Here is a 21,572-nt window from a genome sequence, read left to right as displayed (position 1 = left end):
TTTTTAATTTTTAAATTTTATTTGTTTCAGTTAATTAATATATAGTGTATTATTAGTTTCAGAGGAGGAGTTTAGTGATTCATCAGTTGCATATAACACCCAGTGCTCATTACATCAAGTGCCCTCCTTATTGCAATGTCTTTAAAATTTGGTGGAAATCCATTCAGATGTTTTCATTCAACAAAAAATGAATAATAATGTAAATAAAAATTCCATAATAGCATAATTATCTAATAATATAATTTTACATTATTTAATAATAGTATATTTTCAGTGATTAACATAGTTCCTGATACATGCTTCCAACCAGCATGTCAACTATAAACAATTCTATCAAATGCTCATACACACACACAAAAGTCCATCAACACCCTTCTTTTTGGCTTCTAGGCCTGGGGCACAACTATATCATCGTTTGCCTTTTTAGTTCCTCTAAAAAGGAACTTGTTTACTGGGTTCCATATATATTTCTCTTTCTTGACCTACTTTCACATTTTACCAAGTCTCATCTAAAGGTACACGAATAGGGTTGGTTGGTTTTTTTCTTCATGCTTACATATCTGAAAATGTTATTCTACCTTTCTACTTGGTTGATAGTTTGGCTAGGTATAGAAAGTTAAGTTAAAAATAATTTTTTATTCAAAATTCTGATGATGTGGTTCCATAGCCTTCTAGTATTTGATGTTTTTTTTGAGATGTTCATTGTCATTCTGATTCTTACTCCCTTTGCAATTGATAACAGCTACTCTCTACCCACTGTGCACATAGAAACTTTTAGCATGTTCCGAAATATATGAACTGTCCATCAAGGACAGTTCCTTTTCCCACTTCTATCCCTTCCCTGAAATCTTCTAGTGACCATCCTGTGTACCAGATGTTCTGAATGTTGCGTTGCATTGCTCAGATGTTCTACAATGATGCATCTTGGTGTGGAATTCTTCTTTCTCTCTCCTTCCCTCCCTCCTTCCTTTTCTTTCGTTCTTCCTTAGCTTAAGAAGGACACACTTGATATGAAGTCATATATCCCTCAGTTCTAGGAAGTGTCTTTGTTATTATTTTTGGACAATTCTCTCCTGTTTTTATTTTCTGTCATTTCTAGAACATTTATTATGTAGACATTAGACTTCCATATGATTTTTTAAAAAAATATACTTACCTCAAATTGTCTTTTTTTTAATATTCTAGAGACTCATTTTACTTCATTCTCTAAAAACTCTTGATTTTAAAAGAAATTTGCTATAATATTTTAATTTTTTTCAGCTTATTTGTGTTATTTGATACCCCACGCCTCATTTTTTCTTGCTTTATAAATGCAGTGGCTTCTGGCTTTTTTTTTTTTTTTGAGATGATATATTTTATGTTTTCTTATAATTGTGTTTTTTTTTTTTTAGATTTTATTTATTCATTTGAGACACAGAGATAGAGAGACAGTGCATGAGTTGGGGGAGAGGCAGAGGGAGAGGGAGAAGCAGGCTCCCCACTGAGCCAGGAGCCCGATGTGGGACTCGATCCCAGGAAGCTGGGATCATGACCTGAGCTGAAAGCAGATGCTTAACCATCTGAGCCACCCAGGCGCCCCTATAATTGTCTTTTTTTCCCTGGGTTATTTTGTTCTTTTTTTTATTTCTGGGTCTCATTCTTCATTCTGAAGGCTTCCCTCTAATGTCTGGTGGTCCCTGATGGACAGTTCATATATTTTGGAACACGCTAAAAGTTTCCAGGTGCACAGTGGGTAGAGAGTAGCATTATCCTGTATGTTTCACTTGAAAAAAAATCATCTAATGTTGCATCTTTTTCATCAAAGGACCCAAAATGTTAGTAATGGCTGAAATGTGCTTCCCTGGGGTTCTCCAGAAATAAAGCTTCCATTCTTCCTCTTGGGAAGATAAGTGCCTGGCTGCTGGTATTCTGGGAGTAGAGAACCTTAGCCCTCAACCTGGCTTGAAGTCCCAAGTCTGTAGGCTCGCTGTTAAAATTTCTTCAGAACATAAACCTTCAAGTTCTTATAGTGGCTATGAGGGTCTAGAGGAAAACAGAGGATCTAACTATTCTCTGTAAAATTAGTTTCCTTATGCCTTGAGTAGCTGGCTCATTGGGATCTCTGGGGGCTTCTGGAGGAGGGAGTCGCTGCTCACATATCATCCTTTCCCCTCCCCAAACACTTCCCTTGTAACTTCCTCCAGTTTTATTTCCCATCTCCTATTGTCTTCCATCCTATATTCTCTGTCCTATTGGCTAATACCATGTCATATTTTACTGTCATTTGATCATCTGTTTTGAGTGGAAAGAACAGGTGTGTATGCTCATTCAGTTATTTCCCCACAAATAACTTTTAAGTATGTATCTTTCATCTTTCAGGAGCTCCCTTTGATGTCCCCATGTGAAACATGAATCAATGTTGCCAATGGCAGACTTGGGTCAGTGTGGGGTTTTCTCTGGGTATTGGGTCACTTTTATAATGACACAAAATCTCCCTCCACACAGTCCTTTCTCCCCCAGAAAGGTCACGCTCCCAGAAGATCAAGTGTAGGACAAGGCAGGAGACTTAATGAGACTGACTTTATCCATCTTTGCTCTTTGTTCTTGACTAGCATGCTGAATGTTTCTTGGGTGGGTAAATGAATCATTGAATAAAGCACATAAAGAAATTAGAACCTTTCTTGGTAAAAATGATATTAAGGGTTGGCCTGTAGAAAATAGTGGGACTGCTGTTTCCTCAATTCAGTAATAGTGGACATTTACTGTCCTATATTAAGTAATCTACTAAGTCCCAGGACTGTGGTAGATACTCCAGTCACCAATGAATAAGATAAAGAAGCTGATAATTTGAACACACTTTTGTGTGTAATGTTTGAGTATATATATAGGCAGATATTTTCCTTTTGTATATATTTATGTAATAATGTATATATGATTAATATATACATCAACATATACACACATATAATTATAAAGTTAAAAATCCATAACCCCACCATTTAAGGTGTAAGACCATATTTTTGAATAAAAGTAAGAAATGAAAATGGGAAATTTAGAATAAAAAGTACAGGATCTCTTCAACCCCTTTCTGTAGTCCTTCTCAGTAATTACTGTAAATAGTGTGTGTGTGCATGTGTGTGCGTTTATTTTCTTACATAAAAATAGAAACATCCTGTAGTGTTTTGAGTCTCTTTTCCACTTAAGAAATCTTAGAGATCTTTTCTTAAATTTTATTTTATTATGTTATGTTAATCACTGTACATTACATCATTAGTTTTTGAAGATTTTATTTATTTGAGAGAGAATGAGGGATAGCACGAGAGGGAAGAGGGTCAGAGGGAGAAGCAGACTCCCTGCTGAGCAGGGAGCCCAATGCGGGACTCGATCCTGGGACTCCAGGATCATGACCTGAGCCGAAGGCAGTTGCTTAACCAACTGAGCCACCCAGGCGCCATACATCATTAGTTTTTTTGTTTTTTTTGTTTGTGTGTGTGTGTGTGTGTGTGTGTGTGTGTGTGTTTTAATCATTTTTTATTGTTATGTTAATCACCATACATTACATCATTAGTTTTTGATGTAGTGTTCCATGATTCATTGTTTGCATGTAACACACGGTCCTCCATTCAGTACATGACCTCTTTAATACCCATCACCAGGCTAACCCATTCCCCCACCCCCCTCCCCTCTAGAACCCTCAGTTTGTTTCTCAGAGTCCATAGTCTCTCACGGTTCATCTCCCCCTCTGATTCCCCCCCTTCATTTTCCCCTTCCTACTTTTTTTTTTTTTTTAACATATAATGTATTATTTGTTTCAGAGGTACAGGTCTGTGATTAATCAGTCTTAACACAATTCACAGCGCTCACCATAGCACATACCCTCCCCCATGTCTATCACCCAGCCACCCCATCCCTCCCACTCCCCATCACTTCAGCAACCCTCAGTTTGTTTCCTGAGATTAAGAATTCCTCTTATCAGTGAGATCATATGATACATGTCTTTCTCTGATTGACTTATTTCGCTTAGCATAATACCCTCTAGTTCCATCCATATCGTTGCAAATGGCAAGATTTCGTTCCTTTTGATGGCTGCATAATATTCCATTGTATATATATATATATACCACATCTTTATCCATTCATCTGTTGATGGACATCTTGGCTCTTTCCATAGTTTGGCTATTGTGGACATTGCTGCCATAAACATCGGGGTGCACGTACCCCTTTGGATCACTACATTTGTACCTTTGGGGTAAATACCCAGTAGTACAATTGCTCAGTTGTACGGTAGCTCTATTTTCAACTTTTTGAGGAACCTCCATACTGTTTTCCAGAGTGGCTGCACCAGCTTGCATTCCCACCAACAGTGTAGGAGGGTTCCCCTTTCTCCGCATCCTCGCCAACATCTGTCATTTCCTGACTTAATTTTAGCCATTCTGACGGGTGTGAGGTGGTATATCATTGAGGTTTTGATTTGGATTTCCCTGATGCCAAGTGATGTTGAGCACTTTTTCATGTGTCTGTTGGCTATTTGGATGTTGTCTTTGGAAAAATGCCTGTTTATGTCTTCTGCCCATTTCTCGACTGGATTATTTGTTCTTTGGGTGTTGAGTTTGATAAGTTCTTTATAGATTTTGGATACTAGCCCTTTATCTGATATGTCATTTGCAAATATTTTCTCCCATTCTGTCGGCTGTCTTTTGGTTTTGTGGACTGTTTCTTTTGCTGTGCAAAAGCTTTTTATCTTGATGAAGTCCCAATAGTTCATTTTGCCCTGGCTTCCCTTGCCTTTGGCAATGTTTCTAGGAAGAAGTTGCTGCGGCTGAGGTCAAACAGGTTGCTGCCTGTGTTATCCTCTAGGATGTTGATGGACTCCTGTCTCACATTTAGGTCTTTCAACCATCTGGAGTCTATTTTTGTGTGTGGTGTAAGGAAATGGTCCAGTTTCATTCTTCTGCATGTGGCTGTCCAATTTTCCCAACACCATTTGTTGAAGAGACTTTTTTTCCATTGGACATTCTTTCCTGCTTTGTCGAAGATGAGTTGACCATAGAGTTGAGGGTCCACTTCTGGGCTCTCTATTCTGTTCCATTGAGAGATCTCATTCTTTTGTAATGACTGCATACTCTCTCACTCTTTATATGTGGCATATTTTAATTAATCTGTTTTTTTCCTTCCAGATTTTTACTACTACAAACTCATGTCATAGGCATCCTGGCATTTCTGCTTTGCATCAGGTGGAAACCCATGAGAAGCCAGTGGCTTCTCCAGTTTGGTTTGGGGTTTGGCATCCAGGCAGTGTTCCCTTCTGTCTTGCTCCTGCCTGGCAACTAGGCATAGGCAAGAGTAAAAAGGTTGACAAGAGCCTAGCTTTCAGAGAACTCCGACTGCCCAGGATGCAAATCCACTTACTTCCAAGGAGAATTTTCAACCCCATCTCCCAAATTCTCTTTCAGTTGGGAGAAAACGGAATCTCTTTTTAATTAATAAGATGTGTCATTATCACCATCCCCTTTCTGCCTCCTCGAAATGGGTCTCAGGTCCATAATCCTCTCCTTGTTGAGAAAGGACGATGGCTTCTTCAACATCCAGGTAAAGCAGAATGAACCAAGTCCTCTTTGGTGCTCACACAGCATTTATTCCTAACCTGTTTGAGAGACCAAGGGTATCTAGGACTTTCTCCACCCCCAGTAGAGGGAGTAGGGAAGAGGTTGGTAGAACATCCTTCTGTATAATTGTGACTGGGCAGAGGGTCCATCTTAGTGAACCAGAGTGAGACAGTAAAGCAGAAATGTCCGAATTGCTATGAATGTGACAGCCCAGGGTCAGAACCACGCGACCAGGTGTGGGGGTAAGATAAAGCTGCAAAGAGGCAGTAATTAATGAAAAGGGAAGCTGAGTGGTTTGGGGAATTTGCGGAGGAAGCAAGCACCAACTGGACGCTCTTTTTGGAAAGCCAGGGTGTCTCATTGGTGTGAAAAAGCTGGGTAAGCTCAGCTGATTCCTTCTCACACACCACCATAGTCGTATGTCAGTTTGTTTGTCTTACGACTCATCTGGGAGGTCCTCGAGGTCAGGGGCTGCGTGTTATTGATGTCTGTCTCAGCACTCAGCAGAAGGGTCTGGCGCACAGTGGGTGCTCAGGCTGCGTGTGTGAAATGAAAGCAGTAGTCTCAAACCTGGCTCTGCAGGAGAATCGCCGGAGTAAAACCAAACCCCACATCCCTGGGCTTTATTCCAGACCTCAATCGGAATCTCTAGGGGACAAGCCCTGAGACTCAACTGTTTAGAGAAGATCCTTGTTCTGAAGCATCCAGCCCTCTACTTAGCACTCTGTGGCCTGCAGTGTGGAAGCCCATCACGACCTGTGCTATTGTTGCGGAGAATAATCAGAGCAGTGAGAAACAAGCAACACTCGGAGAAGCCGGAGAACTCAGGTTTATTTTACGCCGGCAGACCCAGACGAGCTCGCACTCGAAATTCTGGGCCCTGGGTAGTGGGGTTACAGGGTTTTTATAGGGGAGTGCAGGGGGTCAGGTTCCAAGGGCTATGCTGACTGCTGGTAGGTGGGTTTAAACTGGGGGGAGGCAGGGGTTTGCTTTAGGTGGGAACAGTGGTTAGGGCAGTGCAAGGGTTTGTGGCAGGAAGCCTGTTTACAGAAGCAGAAACAGCTGGTTATCTCTTGCTTCCAGGGGGGCTTCTAGTTATCTCTTGCTCTTTCTAGCAACTTTTCATCTACTGGCGCCTCCCGGCCTGGGCTGCTCTGGGTAATTTTCCTTTTCATGCCCCCCTTTCCAAGCCTTTTCTAACTTAGAATGGGCATTGACCATTACCATTGGGTTTTTGTTGGTCTAGAGGTCTGTACTGAGTTACCAGCAGTGGCAATTTAATTGATTTCATCCGAGAGCTGATGAAAGGGGTGATAAGATTAATAATACATGGACCGAACAGGAGCGCCAATAGAATCATGAGGAGTGAGCCAGCTAAGGGAAGGAGCCATGTGGCCCAGCCCCAGACATTATACCAGTTACCCCAAGAGTTGGCTAATTCTTGGCTCCTGCGTACAATCCGATCTTGGAGTTGTTGGATTGTGTCTCTGGATAACCCTGACTGGTTCATGTAGAAACAACATTCCTCATTCAGGAAGAGGCAGAGTCCCCTCTTTTCAGCAGTGAGCAGGTCTAAGCTCCTCTGTTTTTGTAGTACCACGGCTGCTAGGGAGTCTATCTGATCTTGTATAGTCATTATAGACTTAGCCACCTGCTCCGTATCTTCTGCGAGATTTTCTGGCAGCTGGTTGTAGTAATAGGATGAGGTGACTGCTCCTGTCTGCCTGCCCACGGCTGTTGTCATGCCTAGTTCAACCAATAGCGGGGTGACTTGGATGGTCCTCTTAGACCACGTGCGTGCCAACAAGGGGATGGGAAGGGATTGATTACTGGGCACTATACCCAGGGAGTAAGAAGCACCCATGTACATGTCCCCGTCCTGTTAGCTGGCAACATCGATAAATGTATCTCCCACACATGAAAAGGGTGCTAGGTTCTGGAGTGCACCATGGTGTGGCAGATGTGCACCCATCAAGCGAAGGGCAGTTGTGGGTTTGGAGACATTGGGTGGCGGACAGACTTCCTACTGAATGTGTTCCCCCAGGATAATGGACACAGTCAGGGGCCTGGCAAGACAACAGTACATTGGCTGATTTGGGGTCTATCTCTGTAGGCTTGGGAGGGGTCGGCTGTGGGCCTGATCAGGTTAAGGAAACTCAGGGAGCTTGCTATAAGCTGAAGGGGCCCGGTCTGCAGGCAGAGCCAGCAATCAGCGGCCAAGCGAGGGTTGGCTGTGTTGAGTAAGTGGTGGACCCCTTCGGTCACATCATTTACTTGAGGGTCTAAGGCGAGAGGTCCCCGATGGGGAGGAAGCCTTAGCAGGTTCCCAGCAGGTCGGACCCTTTACCTCGGGACATCTTGGATCCCTATAGCCCCAATACAGCCTAGGCTTAATACTTCCAGTCATGAGTTCCTTTCCTTTACTGTGACAAATAGTGACCTCCCTCAGGTCATAACATTGTCTCGGCATGCTAGGGTATACTGAGGTGCAAGAACAGGGAGACCGTGGGGTTGGTGTTGCCTGTCCTGGGTTGGGAATGGCCATAGCTAGAGTGAGAGTGAGGGTTCGGGCAGGGGCCTTCTGGACAGGAGTGGGGAGAGGCCGTCGAGGAGGCGGGGGATCCCCAGGGGGCAGGGCCGCATAGCAGCAGTTGGGGCATCGATCTGTCGGGTGACTGGACACGTAGAATAGACCCTCGTGTTGACAGAGGGTCAGGTGGGCTCTAGCACATGTCTGGAGGACATTTGACTAAGAGGGCTGGTGGTAATGCTGGCATGTACATGGCGGTTGGCTGGTGCCCCCTAGCATCCTCACACCTTGCGGCTGGTGGGATTGACTGTCCCCAGTCATGTCATCATCCAGGTAGCCCGAGCTTAGCCCTATAACCAACAGCCGCAGCGTTAGCGTCAGAGGATTCATTTTAAAGCAGGAGCAGGGACAGTTACAAGAAGCAGTAGATTCCACTGAATAGACTCACTATACCTATAAAGACTATGGCTAGGGTGATTTTCTGTGTCCAATTCCAGTCGCCTGGGGCTGATTCAGCTAGACCCACGGAGAACACCAGGGTCACAAGTGCCACTATTATTACTGGTATGGGATGGCACCAAGACTTCAGTGTCCAAATGTCCCCTGTTGAGTTCCTCAAGCTTCCACCGTGTGTTGACCGCTCGGCCTCCAGGTTTGCGACTGGAGCAAGGTCGTGGACTCCTCAAGTGGGGGATCCGTGGATTTCTGTGGGGTGTCAGGTGGGGCCAGAGGCCCCCCTGGCAGCTGTGGGCTGCTGGGTCGTCTTCTGGGTCTTTAACTTGAGGGGGTCGGTCGGGTCTCAGGCTGTCTGCCAATCATGTGGGTTGGCGAGGGCTGCTGCCTTCTTTACTCGGCAGTGATGGATCCAGGGAGTGATACCTGCAACTTTAACAGCATGGGAGTTGCCGATATTACTAGATGGGGGCCCGCCCAAGTGGGTTGGAGCGGCTCCTTCTTCCAATCTTTTACCCATTATCATGTCCCATGGTTGGTGGGGATGGGCCCAATTACCCATGGGGGTAGGGATCCTTTCTAAAACTTCTGGGGAGATGTGGCGTAGAGTTTTTCCCAGGGCTTGGAGGTGTCGGGACATTTCTAAGTCTCTAATCTGTTTGAGGTCTCCTCTAAGCCTGCTTATTATGGGGGGGTGGCCTGCCATAGACAATCTCTATAGAGTGTGCCCTGCGCAGGGCTAGCGGTAACATTTCCACCCAGGAGTTTCCTGGCAGAGTTTGGCTAAAATTGTTTTAAGAGTCTGGTTCATGCACTCTACTTTCCCTGAGCTCTGGGGTCTGTATGCTGTATGGAGCTTCCATTTTATTTTTAAGGTTTTGGCTAGCCTTGGACTATTTCTGCCACGAAACTTGGTCCGTTGTCTGAGCCGATGGAAAGGGGAAGCCCATACCTGGGGACGACCTCTCCCAAGAGGGCTTTTATTACTTCTCGTGCCTTCTCTGTGCACGTGGGGTAAGCCTCAACTCACCCTGAGTGCAAACTAGGACCAGGAGGTATGGGTATTCTTGGCATGGCTTGACCTCTCTGAAGTCAGTCTCCAGGTCCTTGAAAGGCATAGTGCCCATTGTTTGTATCCTGGGGCGTGGTCTAGGTCCTTGATTTGCCTTATTTCATGTGCATATACGGCACCTAGTGCCTGTTTGGGCACACAGGGTGGGGAGTTTGAGGATGAAATAGTATCTGCCCAGCAGTTTTCTCCAGGGCTGTTTTTCCCAAGTGAGTTCGTGATGTTGCTTTATTAGGGGGATTGCTACAGGACTGGGGACGGGAAGTCTCTGGCCGGGCAGTTTCCACCGGCCCCCTTCTCCTTTTATTTCCCGCCCCCCCTCATTTTTTGCCCATAATCCTTCTTCCTTGGTGTAATTTGGGACAGGAGGCAACTCTGGAGCCAACGAGAGTTTAGTGGCCCATCCCAGTTCCCTGGGGGAACCCTGTTTTTCTGCCGCCGGCCTTGCCGTCTGGTCAGCCAGGCGGTTTCCCCCAATGGCAAGGTCTGTGCCCCTTTGACGGCCCCAACAGTGGATGACTGCTACCTGGGACAGTTGCCAGACTGCTTCCAGCAGTTGGAGGATTTCTTCCTTGTTAATGGCCCCGTGGGGTGCCATTAACAAGGTGTAGGGTGGCAAAGGCATACCTTCAATTGGTATAGATGTTTCCTCATTTTCCTTTTGCATGTTGTAGTGCCTGGATTCATGCCCAGAGTTTGGCTCGCTGTGTGGACCATCCTTGGGGTAAGGCTCGGGCCTGTATAATGTTATTGACAGTGGTCACCACGAATCCGGCTCTCCGTTGTCCTCCTCGGATGAAGCTGCTTCTGTCCGTGAAGGCTTAAGTCAGGATCTGAGAGGGGGACATCCGTCCAGTCCGGTGTGCTGGAGTAAACTTCGTCTATTACCTCTTCATGGTCGTGATCAGGCGGTCCTTCCTCTGCTGGCAGGAAGGGGGTGAGGTTTAGAGTCCGCACGGTCTTGAGCCCAACTGCGCGGGGGGGCGGTCCTCACATAACAGTCCTTGGTAACGGGCCATTCTGGAGCTCATCAGCCATTCGTGTCCCTGTCCATTCACTGGGGCCGTAACTGCATGGGGGAATTGTGACGTTGATGCCCTGTCCTAAGGCCAGTTTATCAGCCTCCCTAATCAGGGCCACTGTGGCAGCTCAGGCCCAGAGACATGGTGGCCAATGTGATGCCACTGGGTCCAGGTGTTTCGAGAGGTGGGCCACAGGCCGCTGCCACGGACCCACTGTTTGGGTGAGGACTCCCAGGATTTGTCGGCATTCTTCCGTGGTGGAGAGCGTCAGGAGACTCCAGTGGCAATCATCCCACGTGGGCTGGTGGGTCTGGAACAGGGATTCCAATAGGACAACCTCTTTCATGAACGAAGAGGTTGACCGGGCCACGTTACATCTGGCAGTCCCGATGCAGGGGTGCTCGCCAGCAGTTTCTTTATTTCCTGGAAGGCCTTTTCTTGGTCCTGCCCCCCAATTTAGAGAGTCCTTGCCTGGTCTCGCTGTGTCCTCACAGAGGGGCCTTGCCAGAGCTGAGAATCCAGGGATCCAGATGTGGCAGAACCCTGCTGCTTCCAGGGATTCTCAGACTTCCTTTTTGGTCTTAGGCTGTGGGATAGAACAGATAGTCTGCTTTCTCTCTGGGCCTAGGGCACGTCTGTCACCCCTTGGAGATGACAAACCCGAGGTAGCAGACTTCTTGCTGGCAGATTTGAGTTCCCTTCCAGGAAACTTTGTAGCCGGGTTCAGAGAGTCAGGTCAGTAATGCCCTCGTCCCTTCCCAGGATTTCTCTTGGCTGGAGCTTGCCAAGAGTCAGTCACCCCCGTATTGGAGCAGGGTGCAGTGTGGATTTTCTGTCGGGAAGGTGGATAGGTCCGCTGCCAGGGCTTCTCCAAATATCATGGGTGAGTTCTTGAACACCTGTGGCAGTCTGGTCCAAGTCATCTGTGTCTTCCTTCTGGTGTGGGGGTCCTCCTGTTTGAAGGCAAACAGCAAATGGCTAGCTGGGGCCACGGGGAGGCAGAAGAAAGCATCCTGTAAGTCCAAACAGGTAAACCAGCTTGCTTCTGGTGGCAGGAGGCTTAGGAGAGTCTAGGGGTTGGGAATCACTGGGTATAGGGTGACCACGGTATCGTTGACTGACCGCAAGTCCTAGATAGGACAGTAGCCACTTCCTCCTGTTTTCTTGACTGCTAACAGTGGGGTGTTCCACAGCGACTGGCATTTGATCAGTATTCCTGAATCCTTTAGTCATTGTAAGTGGGCCTAAATCCCTAGTTGTGCCTCCTGGGGCCCTGGATATTGTCTCTGTCAAACTGGGAGGGCCAGGGCCCCTGGTTTGAGACCCACCACTATTGGCGCATGCTTAAGGGCCAGGCTGGGAGGTCCTTCTTTAGCCCAGACATCAGGAACTTGTTCAACAGCCTGGTCGGCTTCGTGGGGTCTCTTTTGCTTGGCAGTAAAATCGCCATTCATTTTCTGCAGGAACAGTTACTGCCACGATGAGGGAATTTGGCCTTCCCAAGGTGAGGCTTGTAGGCCCCCCTGGGGTGAAGGTAATCTGGGCCCCATGTTTCATCAGTAAGTCTCTACTAGGAAGGGAATGGGGCACTCTGGTAGGTACAGGAATTCATGAGTCACTGTGTGCCCCCCCCCCCCCCCAGTTGGCATGTTCGGGGTCTGCAAAACTGGTGGGCAGTTTGAGAACCAGTCACCCTGACAAGTGTGGCCTTACGGCCTGTGAGTGGGGCCATGGGTGTGGTGACCACTGAATGCTCAGCGCCTGTGTCTATCATGACAGTCAACGGCTGGCCCCCCACTTTCATTTTGACCACAGGCTCTTGGGGACCTAATCAAAGGGAGCCTGGTCTTGCCTAGTCTGACTCAATCCCAGCCAGACCCATAAGGTCTTGCATTTCGGGGTCAGGCTGCCATTTTGTTTTCCTTTTTTCTGAAGTAATTTTGTCGCCCTTGTGTTGGTTCCTGAAAGTGGGGACATTCATTTTCCCAGCGGCCACACTCCTTACAACAGGCACATTGATCTCATCGGAGTGGGCCCCTCCTATTGGGTACCCCTTTTTGCGGTGGGGCTGACTGTCCAGTTGGGTCCGGTTTTCCCAGTGCTGCGGCCAGCAACGATACCTTGGTTTTCATTCTTTTATCTGCTTCTTGTTTGGCCTCACAGTCTCGATTTGCAAAGACCTTATTCACCACTTCTATTAGCTGGGTAGTATTCATGCCAGCGAAGCCTTCAAGTTTCTGGAGTTTCTGGGAAATATCGGTGTATGATTGAGTCACGAATGCTAAGTTGACCATTCGTTGGTTTTTTTGGGGCCTCTGGATCAAATGGGGTGTATACTCGGAAGGCCTCGCATAGCCTCTCGTAGAAGTCAGTCGGTGATTCTTCTGATTTCTGAATAACTGCCACAGTTTTGGTCATGTTGGTTGGCTTCTTTGCCCCTGCTCTGAGTCCTCGTAGAAAAGCTGTACAGTATCGACTTAGGGTGGCTAGTCCCTTGGCCATACAGAAATCCCAGCCAGGCCGAGTGTCGGGTGCTGCCTCTAGTGTCCATGAGTCTGCATATGGGAGCTGGCCTTGGAGCCAACGATATGTCTCGGTGAGGATTTGTCGGCGCTCTTCCGTGTTGAAGAGCATCAGGAGAATCCGGCGGCAATCATCCCACGTGAGTTGGTGGGTCTGGAACAGGGACTCCAGGAGGTCAGTCATGGCCTGAGGCTTCTCTGAAGGTAGATGAGAATAGAGTGTCCGGGCTGGATGGTGCCATCAGCGTTTCTCCGTTGTGGCCATTGCATCTCACGAGCGGCATCTGGAGAGCCGTGGGTTGGGGGAACCGGAGCCTGAGACAAGTGTAGATGTCATCGGCTCATGGGCTGGGGGCTGGGGCTCCAGGACGGGGGCAGGCTCGGAATTCCCTCTGGGCTTGGCGGTTGTTTAGGAGGCTGAGGTGGGCTCACTGAAGGCGGTGGGCTATCCAGAAGGTGGGGGCATCAGCTGTCCCAGTGGTGGTGCACTCGGGGCATATGGCGGGGGGGCACGAATGGATTGTCCTCAGCGTCTGGGTCTCCCTGATAAGCAGGCTTTGCTTTCTTAAGCCCTTGGGCTCTTTTACTTGGGTTACAAATATCCTGCTCTGGCCCTTCCTATTAGTGTGGAATCAGACACACGGCGGCAGAGTTTGGGCTATCTGAAGCCAAGAATCAATATATGGGACTTGGTCAGGGTGTCTGGGAGTCCCGACCACAACTCTGTAAGTGGCCTGGATGGTGGGTAGGTCTAGGGTACCCTCAGAGGGCCAGCCGACCCCAAAGGTGGGCCATTCCAGTTCACATAATGTGCATAATTTTCCAGGATACACTTTGATCCCATAGTCTCCTGAGAATTCCTTCTTAAAATTTTTGAGCATACAGTCTGGGACTGTAGGTTTTGAAGAGCTTCTGCCCATGATGAACAGAGGCTCTCTTGGCCACCCTGTGTGTTCCCTCCCTGCCTTGGTGGCGCAAAGACGAACAAAGGGTGGGTGTCCCTCCAAAGGAGAGACCAGATGCCTGCCTGTCCGCTCTCCCAGAGGAGACGTGGGTGCCTCTTAGCCATAGCGAGTCCATATAAGCCCCAGACTGGTGCCCTGAAAGGGTTCGCCCTAGACTCTATGAGGTCACCACGGAAACAGATTGGGGCCCACTCAGACTCTGTAGTCTCAAGACTGTGGAGCCACAAACTCAAACAGGCCGTTCATTCACTCACGCATTCACACCGAAGTTATTACAGGACCTCCCCCGCGGCCCCCCCCCCCCCCCCCCATCCTGGGAGGTCCCTGTCCTGTGTAATTCCTTTTGAAAATTCCTGGGAGGTGATCAAGCTCCCCTTCCGCTTGGTGGAGCAGGACCTAACTACGGATTATCTTCCCAGGAGGCTTACTGAGTCCGGACGAGCTGCCAGGCAAGGTGGTCCACTTCTCCTTGGAGTCCGGCTGGGGCAAGACTGCCTGGGGTGAAGGAGGAACCGGAATACTGTTGGGTGGCCCCCTGCCTCGTTCAGTCCCGAGTCCCTTCCTGCTCCGGTGCAGCCCGGCCACCGACCTGTGACTCAAGGGCCCAGAATGGTTGGAATCTTGCTGGGGCCTCCAGAAATGCTGCAGAAAATAATCAGACTGGTGAGAAACCAAGCGACACTCGGAGAAGCCGGAGAACTCGGGTTTTACGCCGGCAGACCCAGACGAGCTCACACTCAAAATTCTGGGCCCTGGGCAGTGGGGTTACAGGGTTTTTATAGGGGAGTGCAGGGGGTCAGGTTCCAAGGGCTATGCTGACTGCTGGTAGGTGGGCTTAAACTGAGGGGAGGCAGGGGGTTGCTTTAGGTGGGAACGATGGTTAGGGCAGTGCAGGGGGTTTGCGGCAGGAAGCCTGTTTACAGAAGCAGAAACAGCTGGTTATCTCTTGCTTTCAGGGGGCTTCTAGTTATCTCTTGCTCTTTTTAGCAACTTTTCATCTACTGGGGCCTGCCGGCCTGGGCCTGCTCTGGGTAATTTTTCTCTTCACTATGGTTCTCATCCCAGCAGTGTCCTGTGAGTGGCAAATGGGACAGATTCCTTATGCAAGGACCCCACCTTCAGACTGTTCCAGCCAGTTCCCCCTTGTCAGGGATGGCAGGGGGATTTTGTAACATGTTGCCTTGGGAAGCCGGAAGTGGGTATATTTTTCTCTTTTCCCAGAGCCCCAGGCTATGCACTGGCTGCAGGCAGCCTGGGTGTGCTTGGGTATTCCTCCCCGAAAGTCACATTCCTTCCAAGATATTTACAGTGGCAGAGATAATGGGTTATTGATGAACCAATCAGCTGGGATGGCCCCTGGTGAATTAGCTGTTGGCCACTGGCCGGCCTGGGGTAAGGGACGATGCTGGGCTCAGCAGCAGCTGGGGAAAGGTCTAAATCATGCCCGTCATCGCCAGTGACACCAGTAATCACCGCTGAAGATCCTACCACAGCCAATTCCTCATACAGGGGAAGCAACTTACTTAATTTGTAGTTAATTGAAGGCTGGGAGCTTTGGAATCAGCCAGATGAGAGTTTGAACTCCTCCTTCCTGCTCCCCTTCCCGGCTGTGGAACAAATGCAAGTTATTCGACGTTTTGGGGGGGGGGGCAGCTTCCTCACCTCAGAAATGAGAGTCCTGTGCCCGACTTTTTGGCATTGCTCTAAACAGGGCAGGAACCGATGACTGTTGAGCCCTTCACGGCTTACAAACTGCTTTCACATTCATCATCCCGCTTCATTCCCCCAACAATCCGAGGAGGTGTGTAGCATTGGTTCATTTTCATACACAAATACACAAGGTTCAGAGGGTTTGAGTATCTTCCCCAAGAAGCAACCCATCTCTCGCTCCCACTACAGACACGTTTTATAGCTGGGGAAACAAATATTCAAGAAGGCACATGATTTGCCCGAGGTCATGTGAGCAATAATCGGTCAGCTTAGTAGCTTTCTATAGTACTTAGAATAAAATCCAAAGTATGTATATTGGCCTTCAAGGAACTGAATGAACTAACTGGTTTCCCTCCATCTGTCCCTCTAGTTGTGGAAGGTTGAAAGAATGCCCCCAATGCTCCACCCGACCTGGTATTCAGGCCCCTTACCGTAAACTTGCATAGTATCCTCTCGCTCCGGCTCTGAGCTTGGCCACATGACTTGCTTTGGCTAAGAAAACGGTGGTGAGAGAGTTCTGAGCCCACCCTTCAAAGGGCATTGCATGCTTTCATGCATGCTTGTGCCTTTGCCGTTGCCGTGAGAACCTGTCTGGGCTGCTGGAAAATGAGAGACACGTGAAGCTGATCTTGATACATGACCCTGACCCCTGATACACGAGCCACAGACATATTGTTACATCCCACCAGAGTCTGCGGTGGTTCATTACAAGGCATCGTCTTGCCAAAGATGACTAAGCGCTAACCCCATCTTGTGATGCTCTGTCCTTCAGCGCGCTACATCCACACGGGCTTTCTTTCAGTCTCTCAAACAAGCTGGGCTCGCTCGCTCTCTCTCTCTCCCCCCCTCTCTCCCCCCTCTCCTAGGTCCCCTTGGGAATGCCTGGGATGCTCCCCTCCCCCACTGCTTCTGCACAGCCCTTCGTTCGCTTCCTGCAGAGCTCAGCTTAAATCTTCCCTCCTTAGAACTAACCTTACCGTTTGGTCTGAATCATGTCTTTCTACATATTCTCTGTTACAGTTCCCTGTTCTTTTTCCATGGTAGCCTTTTTTACAGTTTATAATCAGGCAATATATATATTTTTTTTAGCTTAATGAGGTCTGCGATGGATGACTGGACTGGTGGCTGATGTTTTACTCTCCACTCTATTCTGAGCACTTTACACAGTGCCTGGTTCAGAGCACATTCTCAGTACATGATTGGCGAATAAATGGATACCTGAGCAAATGAATTGGCAGAAGGGGGATTTCAACTCTTCACTCTTCCCTCTCTTCTTTCCCTGCGACAATCGTGGTGTTATCGGAGGTTCAGAGCTTATCTTTTTTGAAGAACCCTGCCTAAAATGCACAGTTCCCTGATAGTGTTTAGTCAGGTTAGCGAGCATCTTTTTATCAGTTTACACTCAAGTGAGCAACTTACTACTTTAAGGGATTAGCTGACAGTGAGCTGAGAGAAGACATGGAAAACAACTCGGGGTCGGTCAGAATATAGGGAAATGAAAGCTTCAGGAGAAAACCAGGGGAATCTGAGACTGGGGCAGGAGCATTTCTTGGGATTGGCCATTTCCCCATTCTACATGGGGGACAATTTCTGGTTCCCGTTGCTAGCTAGCTATTGTTGGAGCAACTGGCTGACATGTTGAGGTCTCCAGATTTACTCTGGAGGAGAGACACCTGGGGGGTAGTGATTTCTATCCTTACGCAGACACACATTTCAACCTGGGCCACTGGTCACGACCCTTTAGGACCCAGAGCTTGACAGATGTGGGATCTTGCTGCCCCCGGTGCCTGGTCAGAGTCTCTGCTCTGGACTGGTATAAAGATCCAAAGCCTTAGGGACTCTGCCGTTTTGAGTTTTATTGCATGACAAAGGGACAGAGACCAGGAAGGTGGATGCTTAGCACTGAGAGTCCTAGTACTTTGGGGAGAGATCAAATACAGAGAATGCAACAAAGAGAAAATTTGCCTTTCTGTAGCAGAGCCAGGGGAACACCTAAGAAAAATAGACTATTTGGCGGTCCCCGAATTTAGATGCTTCCAGAAAACTGGCAGAAGTGGAGAAAGAGAATAAAACAAATCACAGAAAAGAAAGATTCTACTCAATGCTTTGGTTCTGTGGAACACTGCTTCAAATGACCAGAAATTTCCACTGGAGAGTGTCAGATTGAGCTGAGATAACCCGATAGCAACGATTTTCTAAAGTTATGTTCTCGAAAGCAGTTTTCTAGAACATATCAACAAGAATTCTAGGGAGGAAAAAAAGTTCTGTGTAGAAATAAATTATGAAAACATCACATACTTTATGGCGTGTCACATGCGTATTTGCATATTAAAGGCTCTGAAAAGTCATGGAAAACAAAACATTTAACATTTTTTCATCTAAATTGTCCTATCATATTTCACTAAGGAAGAAACTTTCTCCCACTTCTTTCCCTTCCTTTCTAATTTTGTTCAATGCCAGTTAACATTCCTGCAAATCACAATTTGTGAAATACCGACCTTGAGAAATTTTTTTTTCTGATGTTCCATTTTGTGCTCGCGGTTAAAATAATACAAACAAAAGGAAGCAGAATGATTATTCATTGAGCCCCACCTGTGTGTCATTGTACCAAGCACTTTTTTGTATATCTGAACTCATAATAGTTTCAAAACCACAGTGAAGTAAGGGATATTGTCAATTTTTCAGATAAGGAAACTGAGGCTCAGAGAGGTTGAGGTGCTTGTCCAGTAGTAAAACGAACGTGTCGGTTTCAAACCGAGATAGTCTACACTTGAGTCTGCAGTTTTAGCCAGCAGACTATCATAATCTGGGAATTAAAAAGTAGTCTTCCACCCCCCCAGCTGACCAGAAAACCTATATATTCTGTTTTTTAAAAAATTTGTGATCATACCTTTTATTTCAATGGAGACATGCTGACCAAGGGATCTCAACGTTTCTAGAGCAGACTCAAGTCAAACTGTCAGCCAGTAGCATCAGAAGAGAGACACTGAGTCCACTTGCAAGCTTGGTGGGCTGAGAAGTTTGTGGCCAAATCATTTCCATCTCCTCTGTGAGGTATGGATGAACGTGGTCAATAATTATGTCCTGGGGTTACGTGGCAGGTAAAATTGTATCTATTTAGCAGTTAGTTTTACTTTTCTAAGAAGAAAGTCTGCAGCCTGATGAGCTTTTTATGCAGAATGAACAGATCTGTCCTTGACTGCCTTACAGATACTGTATGTCCCACCACCCTCCCGACGTCTTTGCACAATGAAGGGTTGGCTCTGGCCCTCTGCCATAAGTCCTGCCAAACACCGTTCACTTGTCACTGTCCTGTTCACAAAAAGAACAAATCTCCCTTGGCTCCTCTCACCTCATGTCTGCCTTAGTTCTTGTTCGCCATCCTGTTTATACGCTATAGCAGAGTAGACAATGCAAGGATTTGGAACCAGACCGAATTGGTTTCCACTCATCTTTTTGGAGCTTTTGTTTCCTCTGCTAAGCACTTTTTAAAAAAAAAATTTGAGAGAGAGAGAGTCCGAGCAGGGGGGAGGAGGAGAGGGAGAAGGAGAAGCAAACTCCGTGCTGAGCAGGGAGCCCAACGTGGGGCTCTATCCCAGGATCCATGAGATCATGACCTGAGCTGAAGGCGGCCACTTAACCAACTGAGCCACCCATGCGCCCCCTAAGCACTTTTTTTCGGTATTACTTCACCTTATTTCCCAACAACCCTGTACTGAAGATTCTATTGTGACCCCCCCCGCCCCCCCGCCCAAGACTGGGTGTTAGGGTAGTTAAGTAAGGTGACCATCCAGGTCATCCTACTTGAATGGCTCATGCTACAGACAGTGGTGGTGTATTAGCCATCCACCTCTAACAAACTACCTGATAATGCAGCCACTTCGAAGAGCAGCATTAAGTATTTCACAGTTTTTCTGGGTCCTGAATCCATAGGATTAGCTGGGGTCCTTGTCTTAGGGTCTCTTAAAAACTGTCACCTGGCTGCAGCTCATGCTTCTACTTCCAAGTTCACTGATGGGCTTATTGGCAATTCAGTTCCTTATAGGAGGTTGGACTAAACTCTCACTTCCTCAAGAGCTGTTGGTCAGAGGTCTGCTCAGTTCCTGGCTATGTGGCTCACTCCACAGAGAATCTTAAAACATGGCAGCTTCATCAGAGTGAGCAAGAGAGAGCGCAGAAGAGAGAGTCCTAGCAAGGTAGAAGTCACAGTCTTTTGCAACCTCATCATGGAAGTGACATCATCTTCGCTGAATTCTACTTATTAGAAGCAAATCACTGGATCCAGTCTGCATTCAAGGGCAAGGGATTACACAAGATGGTGAATATGGGAGGTGGGGAACCCTGGGGCCATGTCAGGAGCTGCCTCTGCAAGAGGTTAAGAGCCTGTGCCTTCAAGTATGGTTTTTCCAGCACCACCACTTATGGGCTCCATAACCACAGGAAAGCTACACCCCTTCTATTTTCTCATCCATCATGTATGTATAATAACAGTACCTACTTCATACAGTTGTTGTTAGGATTAAATAAGTAAAGAGAGGCTAAGTACCTGACACTAGTTCTGGTTGTCTTCTCCAAACCACTGTTGACCAAGTGGCTGCAGAATCATCTGGAATCCAACCAATCCCATGTAGCCTCTGGAGGGGTGTCGAGCAGAGGAAAGAGCCAGGATTCTGGAGACTGGTATTCTAACCCTCTTCTTTGCTGTGCCATTTTTGTCATTTTTTTTTTTCTCTTCTCAGGGACTTTATCTGTAAAATTAGGGGATAAAGAGATAGTAAAAAGCTTTCATTTTTTTTTTTTCTCTGCCAATTCTAAATGGTTGGCCATGGATCCCTGGGACTTTGTGTTCAGAAAATCTTTCACTGGTGCGCAAGGGCCGGCTCCCACAGGCTCAGGAGAGCTGGCTGTCCACAAGTCTTACCAACTCCTTATTGAGTAACTCATACTCAAGTCAACCATGATGGCAGTGCTTACACCACAGATATAGGCAAGTGTTACACACTAGGTCTCTCCCTCCCCCACCTCCATCCCAACAGCAAGTTGTTCAGCATTTGTCATTGCACTGCTCATTGCAAAACTCGTGGGAAAGAGGACCATAAATTACTGCAGTAGCTAGCAAAGACTCCGGAAGTGGATGTGGAAGAATGAGTGACTAATGCATATTTGCCATTTCTGGGTAGTTGATTCCTGTCATCCTCCCTGCACTGACGTTCGTGGACTGCCTGCCTTTTCAGGAGAAAGAACTTACTGGGGCAGAGGAAGGGTTGCTAGCGGGGGCTCTGTCTCGAACATAAAAGGCATACGGAAGGCCAGTGTATCAGCTATGGGCCACGTTCCCTCATCTCAAGGCTCTTAAAACTGTTCAACAAACTAGTAGCAGGCGAATGCTCAGATAGACTCATTAGAAATATTAGGATATTTTCCGCTTTCTCTGAATGGGTGGAATGCAAGTGTGGTAAATAATATGCGTGCTATGAAGTTTGTAATGTGCACAACTGCACACCTGGATCTTCTCAACCGTCAGCCCCATACATGGTAGGTCGGTGTCTTAGGGCACTCCAGAGGACTAGAACCTATATATATATATTTTTTTTACATGAGCAACTGGCTCTCACACTTACGGGAGCTGAAAGGTCCCACGATCTACCATCTGTGAGCTGGACACCCAGGAAGTCCAGTGGTGTGACTCCATTAGAGTCCAAAAGCCTGAGAACCA

The 21,572-nt window shown here is 47.3% G+C and overlaps 1 long non-coding RNA gene across 1 annotated transcript; it reads right to left on the bottom strand.

Annotated features, from left to right (window-relative positions):
• Nucleotides 1-15,914: 15,914 nt before the first annotated feature.
• LOC114219848 (uncharacterized) lies at nucleotides 15,915-18,827 on the bottom strand. The gene is made up of 3 exons (XR_003611479.2): nucleotides 18,747-18,827; nucleotides 16,288-16,455; nucleotides 15,915-16,058 (listed from the first exon to the last, which is right to left on the bottom strand). It is a non-coding gene; the product is annotated as an uncharacterized LOC114219848 (long non-coding RNA).
• Nucleotides 18,828-21,572: the final 2,745 nt, after the last annotated feature.

Source organism: Eumetopias jubatus, unplaced genomic scaffold (genome assembly GCF_037043125.1).
Source record: "Eumetopias jubatus isolate StellerSeaLion01/CBP00866 unplaced genomic scaffold, mEumJub1_p1.0 scaffold_12, whole genome shotgun sequence".
NCBI classification, from domain to species: domain Eukaryota; kingdom Metazoa; phylum Chordata; class Mammalia; order Carnivora; family Otariidae; genus Eumetopias; species Eumetopias jubatus.
The sequence above is the reverse complement of the archived record's forward strand: the minus strand, read 5'-3'. Positions and strand labels throughout refer to the sequence as shown.